Source organism: Fundulus heteroclitus, chromosome 22 (genome assembly GCF_011125445.2).
Source record: "Fundulus heteroclitus isolate FHET01 chromosome 22, MU-UCD_Fhet_4.1, whole genome shotgun sequence".
Lineage (NCBI taxonomy): Eukaryota > Metazoa > Chordata > Actinopteri > Cyprinodontiformes > Fundulidae > Fundulus > Fundulus heteroclitus.
This window is the reverse complement of record NC_046382.1, coordinates 22,398,210-22,410,986: the sequence shown is the minus strand read 5'-3', so window position 1 is coordinate 22,410,986 and position 12,777 is coordinate 22,398,210. Positions and strand designations below refer to the sequence as shown.

The 12,777-nt window shown below is 39.9% G+C and overlaps 1 long non-coding RNA gene across 1 annotated transcript; it reads left to right on the top strand.

The window, feature by feature from the left end:
• Positions 1 to 3,874: 3,874 nt before the first annotated feature.
• LOC118557137 lies at positions 3,875 to 4,548 on the top strand. The gene is made up of 2 exons (XR_004927636.1): positions 3,875 to 4,393; positions 4,466 to 4,548. It is a non-coding gene; the product is annotated as an uncharacterized LOC118557137 (long non-coding RNA).
• Positions 4,549 to 12,777: the final 8,229 nt, after the last annotated feature.

Here is a 12,777-nt window from a genome sequence, read left to right as displayed (position 1 = left end):
AACCCAGCATAGAGCAGTTTAAACATTGGTTGAAATGTAGAGGCCTCAAAATAAGCGGAAAGAAAGCAGTATTAGTAGAAAGGTAGGAGAGGCTGTCCTCTCCTACTCCATGCATTTCTTACTTCAAGGCTGGACTATTGTAATTCATTACTATCAGGAAGTCCACAAAATGCAGTTTGAAACCTTCAGCTGATCCAAAAGAGTTCTGATGAAAATCAACAACAGGGATCATATTTCTCCTATTTTAGCTTCTCTTCATTGGCTTCCTGGTAAATCGAGAATTTAATTTAAAACTCTCCTTTTTATATATAAAGCCCTTAATAATCAAGATCCATCGTATATCAAATATCTGATCACCCCGTATGTTCCTAACAGAGCACTTCGCTCTCAGACTGCAGGTCTGCTGGTGGTTCCTAGAGTCTCTACCATTAGAATGGAAGGCAGATCCTTTAGCTATCAGGCTCCTCTCCTGTGGAACCAACTCCCGGATGTAGTCTGTGAGGCCGACACCCTGTCTACTTTTAACACTAGGCTTATAACTTTCCTTTTTGAGTTAAATTCAGAGTGGCTTAGGTTATCCTGAGCTATCTCTAGTTATTCTGCTATAGGCTTAGGCTGCTAGAGGACATTGGGATATATTCCTCTCACTCTGCTTAGTTTTCCTACTGTTCTTCAATTTTGCTTTTATTTGTTGTTATTTCAACTTTTAACTTTATGTTTTTTCTGGGGGGGTTTTCTGTTCATAATAGGTCAATGTGTGCTTCTTTTCTGTGTCTCTGGTCTGTCTTTTCTATCCCCAGCCGGTTGAGGTAGATGGATGTTTACACTAAACCTGGTTCTCCTGCTGTTTTATTCTTTCTGTAAAAGGGGAGTTTTCCTCTCCACCGTCGCTTCATGCATGCTTAGAATGAGGGATTGCTACAAAGCCAACAACAATGCAAACAACTGTCCTCCATGGCTGCACACTTTTTCAGTGAATGTTGTTATTCTCTTTATGTGGGTATTAACCATTCAGAGTTCTGACTGCAACTAGAAAAAGTGACATTCCCCCCAATAATGTTTTCCATATGGTTATTATATCTCTCTTATATGTAAATACATAATATTAACAGGCTCGGTTGATTGAGACATAAGCACGGAGACATATTGCTCCATTATTGTTGGAAATTTGAAAAAATCTGGCAACATGAGTGTCATGAACTATCAGGATTATGTGAAATTATTGATTTCTGCCTCATTTCACGTTTGACTCTCTCTGCCTCTTCCTAGGACCAACTTAGTAGTATACAGATAAAAAAAAAAAAATCGTTGTTGCTCTGTTGTTCAATCATCTTACTCAAAAATGTAAATATTTGTCAATTTTTTTATGGGTGTGGAGTCTGTGTTCATTCTGTCTCTTTTATACAAGTTAAGGGCTCCCCTTTTAACGTGAGATATGCCAGCATGGTCAGGATAGCGTTCAGTCAAACAATCACCCTAAAAGATATACACCTTTCTTGAGGGACAGCCTAAACCTTTAAGAGACGTCAACCTTCCTTGGTCGAACTGCCTGTAAGGGGGGTTTTGACCAGCTCTCCGTCATGGAATCTAATGTAAAGAGAGAGACTAAAGAAAGGCTCACCCAAACTGGGGCAGATGTGTTTTTTTTTTCTTTGCACACATGTCAACTTCCAGAGATTTCTTTGAGTGACAAAAGACATCCTATAAGAAACATACATGAAGAAACAAAAACATGACCAGCAGCATTGATTTGATGGGCTGTTATTTTAACCAAGCCAGTGATTGTGCTTGTCCTAATTGTTCGGGGTAATATTTGCTATATGTGTGCTAAAATCTATTGGGAACAATGAGACCAGAGGTTAACACAGAGATCTGATTTGTGTTGAAGATTCAACAGAAGTGGCCAGGTACTGAAACTTGACTCTGCTGTAGTAAAGTGGTAAGGCAACTTAACCTGAAAAGTAACTACATGTCCAAGTAATGCAATCCCAGCAACACACAAACATTTTTTAGAAAAAATGAATTGATGTGGAGAGTTGATGAAGAAGAGGGTCAGTTCAAACAACTGATGTTCCGATGTGACCAGATTTCTCTTTAATCCCATCCACATGAGGGCCACTACATATATAGCGGAGCATTTCTTCACGGCTCCAATATGTTGTTGCCAATTTTACCGTTGGTGATGTGAATTCAGGTGAAAGTTGTACGTTCAGCAGAGACAGCATGACCCGTAATGATTTATGAGCTGTAGAATCCATTGTTCCACACTTTCCCATCACAAGAACTGGAACTGTTTGCTGCTGTGTGTGCTTCTCTGTCTACTTGTCTTTCAACATGCAATCTCCAACATGTTAGCGAGGACCTTTTTTCCTCTTCACTCTATCTTTTCATCTTTGTGGTTTACAGTGTGTGTGTGTGTGTGTGTGTGTGTGTGTGTGTGTGTGTGTGTGTGTGTGTGTGTGTGTGTGTGTGTGTCCCCACATGCTCTTTCTTCTCGTTTTTGTTGTAGCTCGGGGGTCATCAGTTAAGGCTTAAAACTATTTCTATTGAGAAAGAGAGAATTTGGAATTTCAACAACCAGGAAAAGCATTTCCCATATCTCTGTGAAAGATTGCATGATAACAAATTTTGTAGATCAGAGAAAAGACTTGCCTTTTGTCGCCTTCAGCAGTCTCTTTTTTAAAACACTTTAAGAAGGTCTCCGACTGGCAGTCCCTCTGAAACCCACTATTACAGTCTAATAAAAAAAAGATTTGCTGGTTATGCAGTAATTTATTTTCTTTGTTCATATAGAGACTGCTTTACATCAAGAAAAAAAGTTTATGAATGTCAGTTTTTCAAATGAGCTGGGACAAATGATAGACACCATCCAAATACTTCACACAGCTGCTTTTTGATGTGTGTTTCATCTCATTCATCAACATTGGCTCAAATAAGACATCAATGTCATTTAAACTTGCACTTAATGTTTCTGAGGTCTGTGAAACATGTCTTTCTTGGGATTTGTCTGGAACATTAACCAGCCCAGAGATACTACACAGCCACATGTTTTTGCTTTTCCTTTCACTGCTTTATGAGCAGTTTGTCATGCGAAGCTTGAACCTTATTCTTAGCAGCGTTCACAACCCTTGCGACATTTGTTAAACTAAACAATTCTGACATATGTTTCAATGGAGAAAAGCATGCGCACGTCTAAAGATTTTATGGGGTCACAATCACCTTTCTGGGGCTATTGCTCCTCCTGGAAATGACCTGCGGTAATACTGGTTCTCTCCATCTCCTCAGCGCAAACTGCTAGCTCAGTGCCAAGGATGCTTGAATTACAAGGGCATCTTACAGACGGCACCTGTGCCTGATACCTTGCATGTCTTTTTTTTTCTCTAAAGTCAATTGTATATTCCATGAGTTGCAGTTTTTTGGGCTCATTTCTGCTTATTTAGGCTCTAATATAAGCGATTATAAGCACCAGTAAAGAGACTCGCTTCTGCTGTTGCGCTACAGAAAGCGAGAACCGGCCGACTGAAATATCCCTCCGCCCATCTGTGTAGACACATTCTCTCTGGAGGAGAGAGAAACGAACAAACAAGCCATTTCTGATGGATGAATTATCTCCACCTGGTAATAATAGCCAATATAGATTGTTGTTTTCTCCCGATTATTACTTCTTTTTCTTTTCTTGTTTACTTTCTCTTCCCTCTTACTGGGAAAAGAGCATGGATGGTCCTCCATTTCAACAGAAAACAAAAAAATAGAAAGATCTACAATTGTCTGTGTTTGTTTTCTACGCCTCCCCCACTGACAGCACGTCCTCATATAGCTGACAGATAGGAAAAAATGTGTATGGCTAACAAGTTTGTGTAACGTTTCTGGCACTGGAGCTGCTAATTGCAATCAACGCACCTGCGCTGCCTCCACCTCTACCGGCTTATAAGCCCTGCGCCTCGCAGCCTCCAGTGCCAGAACGTCTCGAGCCAACCGGTGAGAACTTCCAGCAATTATTATCAAACTGCCTGCCTGCCTGTCTGTTGCCCGACCTGTCTTTGCCTTCATTTCTGAGCCAGCCTAGCCCTCTCCTGGATTCTGTCTGCCCGCCTGAGCCCTGCTGTGTCAGCCTCTGGACCCCGGATTGCCCTCCTGTGTTTTTGACCCCGCTAGCCCGTGAGTACTGGAACCTGCCTGTCCCTTAATCAATCTGTGCTCTCTGGAAACTGGATCTTGGAACTGGACCCGGACCCTTCTTTGGATTTCCCCTTGGATTTGTCGCCTGGACGTATTGGCCTTCCCCGTGACCGAACTCAGACTGCCCCTGGACGACGCCCCCCGGATTTCCCTGTCGCTCGGCTTCCGACACGCTTTGGAGCAAGGACTCCTAAAGAAGTCATCTCCCCATCAGGTTAGTGACCAAACCTTCAGCTCATCCTCTCTATCGCCTCCACTGGTCACTAACCCGTCTCTATCCCCCCAGGAGTTGTCGGCCCGTAAGCACGAGCAGCACGTCCCGAAAGCCTCCGCTTCCCTGTTTTTTCAATAAAATCGGCTCAAGAGCCACTGACCTGTCTCGGGTTGTCTTTGGGTCCGCCCTTATTCGTCACAGTTTGTTCCCTTTCGATTACTGAAATCAGAAATAGCGACACAACATGACGCTTCCCAGTGGGTTCACCAGCACTTATGTATTTATAAAGTACTAATTCTAAGTTATGAGAACGCTTTCATTTTTTATGTTAAGTTATTAGAATTGCTCAGACTATGTATTTATAAAAGTAACACTTGCTTTTTGTAAATAAAAGCCAAATTAGTTATACACTATCCCTTTACGGTCAGAATTAATGTGTCCACCATCAAAAAGACTGGGCAAGAAAGGCCTCCATGGTAGAACTCCAAGATTAAAACCACTGATTAGCAAAAATAACATTTAAGCTTGTCTCAATTTTTCAAAAACACATCATGGTGAGCCACAAGACTTTTGGGAAAATATTGAGTAAACCGATGAGACAAAAAGGAAACTTTTCAGAAGGTGTATGTTCCATTCTGTCTAGCATGAAAGTAACACTGCATTTCAGAAAAAGTACATCATAGCAAAAGTAAAATATGGTTGTGGTAGTGTGATGGTCTGGGACTCTTTTACTGCAGGACCTCAAACACCTGCTGTTATAAATGGAACTATGAATTCAGTTGCATACTGAAATAAATAAATTCTGAAGGAGAACATTTGTTCAGGATCTCAAGCTGAAACCAACTTGGGTCCTGATCTGAATCCTGTTGAGATGCTGTGACATGACCTTAAAAAGGCTGTTCATACTGGAAAACCCTCCAATGTAGCTGAATTGTAACATTTTTGCAAAGATGAGTGGGCCAAAGTTCATCCTCTTGTAAAAGACTTGTTGCAAGTTATCACCAATGCTTGATTGCAGTTGTTGTTGCTGCTAAGGGGTGCCAAACCAGTTATTAGGTTTAGAGGGTAATCACTTTTTTCACGCAGGGCCATGTTGGGTTGGGCTCTTTTCCCCCTAAATAATAAAACCCTTCATTTAAAAACAGTATCTTGTGTTTATTTGTCTTTGAGTTTGATGGTCAATGTGAGAAAATTTGATGGTATATGTGTGAGAGAGAGAGTTTGATGGTATATGTGAGACAGTTTGATGGTAAATGTGAGGAAATTGTTGTTATGTGAGATACTTTAGTGGTGTTTGTGTGAGACATTGAGATTCTAGCGGTGTTTGTGAGAGGGTTTAGTTGTGAATAGTTGTGTTTGTGTGTGAGTATATGTAGACATGTGAGAGAAATTGTAGATTTTGTCTCAATGGGACCAACTTTATATTTAACTCCATGAAATGTTTAAAGGGGGAATTAAAATGTTTAAGTTGTATGGCAGATTTTCGAACATTTATGAGGTAATATGTTTGAATAACATATATGTTAAAACATTAGAAATAAGGTGATATATTTGACATTACAGGCACCACCAATATTTCTGTAGTTTTGCTAAAATACAACATTTTAAAAGAAAAAAAGAAACATTCTCATTCTATTGAAAGGGCAGTCTAGACTGATATTTGTCTATTTTTAATGTTCTTTCATAGTGACCATTTTATTTTTAAACTGGCTTTGGATTAAGGACATAATCAAAGTTCTGAGTAATCAGAAACAATAGACAAATGGGAAGAACTGGAGAAGTGTGAATAACAAAAGAATGTGACACATTGCATAAGAATATGTGTCCAGAACACCCCTGCCCAGATAAATGAAGGCAAGAACAAACTAGTTAATTGTTAAGCACAATGGGGCTTTTCAACTATCCGGCAGGCAGACATGCTGCTGAACTGTGTTAATGGAAGAACAGCAGTTTCCCTTTGGCATGGATTGGAGCTGCTGTTCCAAACCACTTCATCTGTCCTAGTACAGTCTGCTAACCATGCACCTATGCTAGTTTTGGACAACATAAACTCTGGAACAAGAAAAGCATAATTTCCTTCTCTTTCTTGCTCATTCATTCAGTGTGTGTATGTCGCCCATAAGCAATTCCCCACACATACCAATATGCACAGATGAAAAATCTCAAGGGCAGACCACCAGGCCGTTTCATGCCTGGTCAGAGGAAAATCATCCTGTCTTCATCAATAGAGTGCAGTGTTCAGATTTTGCTCTCTCCCACTTACATATCACTGCCATTAGACAGGCATGTACCGGGCCAGTTCCAGGGCAGGGCAAGGCCGGCTGCTGTACTCTCTAAAGTTTCATTCAAAGCAATCTACTTCAGACCAACCAATTTTGCAGGTGCAAAAATGTGGAACGAGTAGAACTTGAAACATTATTGCTCAGATCAGATCCTTGTGTGAAATGACCAGTGGAGAAAAAACATTTTTAAACCCTAAAAGCTGTTACTTACTGTAAATTTAAGACTGGGTTCATATGTCTGAGGGATCTGACTGATGTGATTGTGCTTCAAGAACAAGTTATGTAGTCTGAAATCATCTATCATGCAGTATGACAGGAGTGACTGTCATATCGTCCTCACACGTGTGAAGTGTTGAAATCCTGAAACGTTTTTAAAATTATGCAGTGTGCGATGGCCTTTTGCTCTATCTCCAGATTGTCTGTACGTGTGAATAGGCATAACTGTTGGTCCTGAATGCCCTTGTATTGTCCTCTGATAGGCTGCCAATGCGTCAGCTTAAATGGATGGAAGATCATTTCAAGCTCTACATCATTTCATACACTGCGTGTAGGCAGCAGCAGCAGTAGCACACACACACTATATATATATATATATATATATATATATATATATATATATATATATATATATATATATATATTCCTTCACACTTGTAAGTATCAGCCCCTGCATAAACTACTTAAAATGATGGAACTTGTTTAGCAAGGTTTTGTGCATGTTTATATTTATGAAAGTTTCTGCATACTTGGACTTGGAATGATAGAAGTGCTCTAATGTGATGGATACCATACACTACTTTGTTGCTGTGTGTAAAGTCATCAACTGCAGTAAATCTATACAAAATGTTTAGAAGTAGAAAAGGAGCTGCAGGCTCCAGAGGTCCTAAACAGACAGAGATGTCTGATTGAAACAAGAAAACACATCGAGCAGTTTTGGTTTCCTCACTGAAGCAGTAGACTGAAGAGAGGAGGTCAAGTGGTTGGAAACAAGTTATATTTTCATCATGGACCTTTTGGCATTTTAGAGAGAAATGTGAAAAGCATGAATTTTCTCTCTTATTCTTTCAGAGATAAGTTATTTTAGATCACCGGGCTTAACTTTATCATTGATGGAAATGATTCTACATGAGAACAAGCTGTCTCCCCTTTCAGGTTTTAACAAACTAAACAACTGCCATCCTCTCTAGTTATTCAAGTCCCATTTAATGGAAACCCTTTGGTTCCTCTGTATGTATGTACGTTTCTTTTGGCAGGTGATGAAAAGCAGTCCAGATCTTAGTCCCCACTTTCCTCAGTCGCCCCATCCCTCTGTGATGAACTCATTGCTCATCCTTATTTGCATGTGTTATGATGATTAGAATTGGAGTCTTGTAATAATTTGTACAAACAGGTGTAATTCATCATCAGGACAAAGTGATGGAAGACAAAAAAGGAAGTTGTGTAACTTTCAGGGAGAAGTTGAGACAGGCTCTGGGTTGCAGGAGGTGTTTCCAGATGACTGGACAACTACAACTAATGCTATCAGGGAGACAGGTCGATGAGTACTAGGTATGTCTTCTAGAGGGAAAGTTGATAAAGAGACTTAGTGGTGGAATGAAGAAGTACAGGAGTGTGTTTGGAGAAAGGTATCAGCTCAGAAGTAGGACACTGTGGTGAATAAAGAGTCACCAGGAATACAGCGAGATGCAGCATAAAGTGAAGGTAGCTAATGGCAAACAAAGAGTATATAGCTAGTGTATGATAGGTTGGAGAGTTATGAGGTCTTGACAAGTCTTGACAAGCAACTTTCCTCCTGAAAGAGCGTAAAGCCACAGGGACTGTCGCCTGCATTGTCGATGGCTTTGCAGCAATCCCTCATACTAAGCATTTATGAAGCGATAGTGGACAGGAAAACTCTTTAACATGAAGGAAAAAACACCATCAGAACCAGGCTCAGTGTGAACAGTCATCTGCCTCAACTGACAGGGGTTTGAGAAAACAGAGCAGACACAAAAAGCAGAGAAGCACACATTGATCCAGGAATCCTTCCTATGTTATATGGTAATGGCAGATGATCTGCCCCCCTGGATGGTGTCACAGCTAACAGAACGCCAGACCAGCTGTACCTACTATGAAAAGAAAAAATAACATAGCAAATTCCTTAATTAGTTGTATTCTTCCAACAGCTTTTTCCCATTGCGCTTTTAATTTTTTTATGATGGCTGTGATGAAGACTCACCTCACTTTTTCTTTTGTTTTTTGTTTTAAAATAACAGGCAACAGCGACACTGTGTGGCATTGTCTAAATTTACACCAGTCAAACGCAATAGAATAAAAAAAAAAAAAAAAAAAAAAAATTATAGGTTCCAGTGGGACTTAACCGTGTTATTAATCCAGCATAAATTGTGTAGGGGAAAAAAATGGTGACCTCAATAGGTGAAAAATATAACAAAGGATGTACAAATTTTCAAGTAAATAAGAGTTTTTACGTATCACAAACAGCAATTTTTTAGTTAATAGGAAAATTACAACATATTTGGGCCAACATGTTCAACTAATCATGGATCCCTTTAATAGATTGGATTGTATGTATGACAAATCCATCCATCCATTTTCTAACCCGCTTAATCCCTCATGGTGTCGCAGGGGTTGCTGGTGCCTATCTCCAGCGTTCACTGGGCGAGAGGCAGGGTACACCCTGGAGAGGTCACCAGTCTGTCGCAGGGCAACACAGAGATAGACAGGACAAACAACCATTCACGCACACACTCACACCTAAGGACAATTTTAGAGAAGCCAATTAACCTAACAGTCATGTTTTTGGACTGTGGGAGGAAGCCGGAGTACCCGGAGAGTACTCCCACGCTTGCACAGGGAGAACATGCAAACTCCATGCAGAAAGACCCCGGGTGGACATGAACCCAGGACATTCTTGGTGCAAGGCAGCAATGCTACCCACTGCGACACTGTGCAGCCCTGTATGACAAATCTCAAAAAGTCATTATGGCTGAGGGCTAAGGGAATGGATGGATGAACAAAGGTATGATTCTGTAAGTTGGCAACTGTACTAAAAAGGAGCCTAGGATTATTTTTATTCTCCGCTATTAATGATGCAACATATGCTGGTCTAACCTCTGAGAAGGGTCTGTGAATTTATTGTCAATATTCACAGGACTATCAGAAAAGACCGCTGGATAAGACTCACCAAAAGGCTCGAATTGATCTGGCCGATTGCAGGAGGCAGAGGCAGGTATAAGTAGGGGAGTGAGCAGGTGAATGGAGTGAAACTAATTACTGGAATGGATGGAGCTAATCAGGGGAAGGGAAGTGACTGGAAGAAAACTGAAGTTGATTGGATGGTGACTGGAGAAGGGGCGTGACAGGGTGGTGACTAAGAGGTGAGCTGGCAGGTGAACTGAGTTGACTGATTAAAGGCTGGATACAGAGAAGTGATCAGAGCAGGCCAAGTGAATTGATAACATAAACAAAATCAAAACCCAAACTATGGCATAAACTAAAACTAAGACAGAACCTAAAACAGAAACTGAACTTTTAGACAGGAAAGTGAAATAATTAATCAAATAAAAAACATAAACCATAACCAAACCCAAATTATGACAATAGGGTGGGTAACAGTACAGAAGCTGCAGAGAGGCGTGTTAAACCACAGCTCTGCTTCCTGGGGTCCGTTCTTCGTACGTCGCTAACTCAGTTAGCAGGATTTCATTGTTGACGATTTGGTATGATCTTGGATCGTTTGGTTTTTCGAAAGACATCCTGCACTTGTTGTCATAGCAACATGTGCGCCAGCTTAAGCCTGCTCGAGAGCAGGCTTATTTCATGTAAACAAGATTAGATCACGGCTGTATACGCGGAGGAGATAGGGAAGTCTGCCGTAGCCATGTCCATTTTTACGACTGCAACCTGTTGCGGAAGATGCAAGAATAATTTACAGAGTTTTTCGAATTAATCGCGTATTGCGCAATAGACAGGATCCTTTAGCGCAGCGCGACAGTGTAATTGTAGAGATTTCTCTTGGTGGCTGTTATAAACAGACAAACATCATTTAACAGTGGCTTTTAAAGAGGAAAAATTGGTGTTGGAGCCATAAATCTAAAATATTTAACTTATTTGTATGATGGTTTGCTTTTTGTTTTTATCCTATTCAGTAAGAAGATTTGTTCGGGCCATTTTATTGTGAAGTTTAGTTTACTTTGAAAGGCTTGCTTCCTGTCGAGCCGTATATTGTATTAGAAAAAACTATGGATGGATTATCTAGACACGGAGCAATACAGTTTTACCGTGTAAACTGTGGATGACTTGGGAAAGGAAAATTTAAATTTTTTATGGATAAAGATTTTTTTGTTTGTTAAAATTCCCAGTTTGCACGCGTCCTTTACTTCCCGTGTCTAAGGAATGACACTGAAATTTGGATCTCTTGACATAACAAGTGCATTTTTAAAATAAAGTATAATAATTAAAGGCTACCATTTTGTAGAATATTCTTGTTTCTCACTTTTACTTGTCCCCATGTTCTAGTGGGTCCCGTGGAGGCTCTGACATAAAAGAACAATGTAAATATGAGATTTTTAAAATGCAAAAATTCTAAAGTGATAGAAACATCTACCATGGACAGTATTTACGCATTAGTCTGCTGCTTGTTGCCAGCCCTCTCTCCTGGCAGATTTTGAGGTGTTTTATCTAATGACTCAAATTCTGCATAACCTTCCATTAAAAGCTCTTGTTCTGCTTGGGAGAAAAACTGTGGGCGTTCTTTGGCCATGCTGAACAGCCAATAGCAGCGTTGCTGATCATTGTTTCTACTATCGATACATTTCCCCTTTTAAACAAACGGATGAACGCGCAGTTGTCTCAGATAACTCAATCCAGCGATACTAATCGTAAACAACAGGTGTGTTCGAAGAACCCAATTAGCCGGATCAGGATTAGCCGGACGAAATCATCTTGGATGTGTCATTTGATCTTGGATGTTTTAAGCAACGTACGAAGAACGGACCCCTGGTCTGGATCCTGGAATTTTAGTATTTTGGAGAACTAATAAATCCAGCCAGATTGTTAGAAAGGAGAGCTGCACCATCAAATCTCATTGAACAATGCACTTTTTCACATTTTGTCATGTCAATCTCTTAAATGTATTGTCAGGATTAAGGTTTGTGTTGGTCTGCTTTTTTGACCAACAGAAAGTAGTGCATTAGCGGAAAGTACATGTAAAATTATACATTGTTTTTAATCTCTTAAAATCTTTAAAAAAATCTCAAATGTAAATTTTGCCTTAACGGGCAAAAAGTTCACCCTTGGTCTCAATGGACCAAACCACCTTCTTCCACATATTTGCTGTGTCCCTTAATTAGCTTTTGAAAAACAGCAAAGCGGAATTCTCCACTCATCCATAAAGATTGGAAGAAGTGCATGACTATTAGTGATGAACTTCCTGACACAGTAGGCAGAAATTTGGTGCTAAAATGTCACAAAATGTGAATAATTCGAGGGGAGATGGATACTTTCAAAAGCCACTGTATACACTTAGTAACATAACATTCATTAACTTGTTTTCTGTTCTGAAAGATCCAAAAAAAGTCTCTGCCCTATCTGTTCAGCCTGTCTCCAGAAATTTCCCTTCACAATAATCTCTAAAATGTAATCTTTGGAATAGTTTTCTCTCTATTTTACTCTTTATAGATGTCAATTTACTTGTATATCTCAATTTCAGGTTAAAGGGTGATGGGAAATTTGATGGCTAGATAAAGCTTGTGTAATGTTAGGTTAGAAAACTGGACAATATGTAATTTCTGAGTATAAGGCCCTAAGGTGCCTTTTAAATATAACATCCACCACTGATCTCTATTGATCAGTGGTGATTGCTGATTTGCCCGAAAAACCGAAGTCACTGGCCGCCATCTTGCTACTCCCTACTCTCACAGAACCCGATAGGATTTGGTTGCAACAACAAGCAGTTTTCTGGCTGTGTGAAAACGTTTCACAGGTCATTTTACAGTCAATGGATGCACTAACAGTATCAAGTACTAGGAAATTATGTGCTGAAATATTATTTATATATATATATATATATATATATATATATATATATATATATATATATAT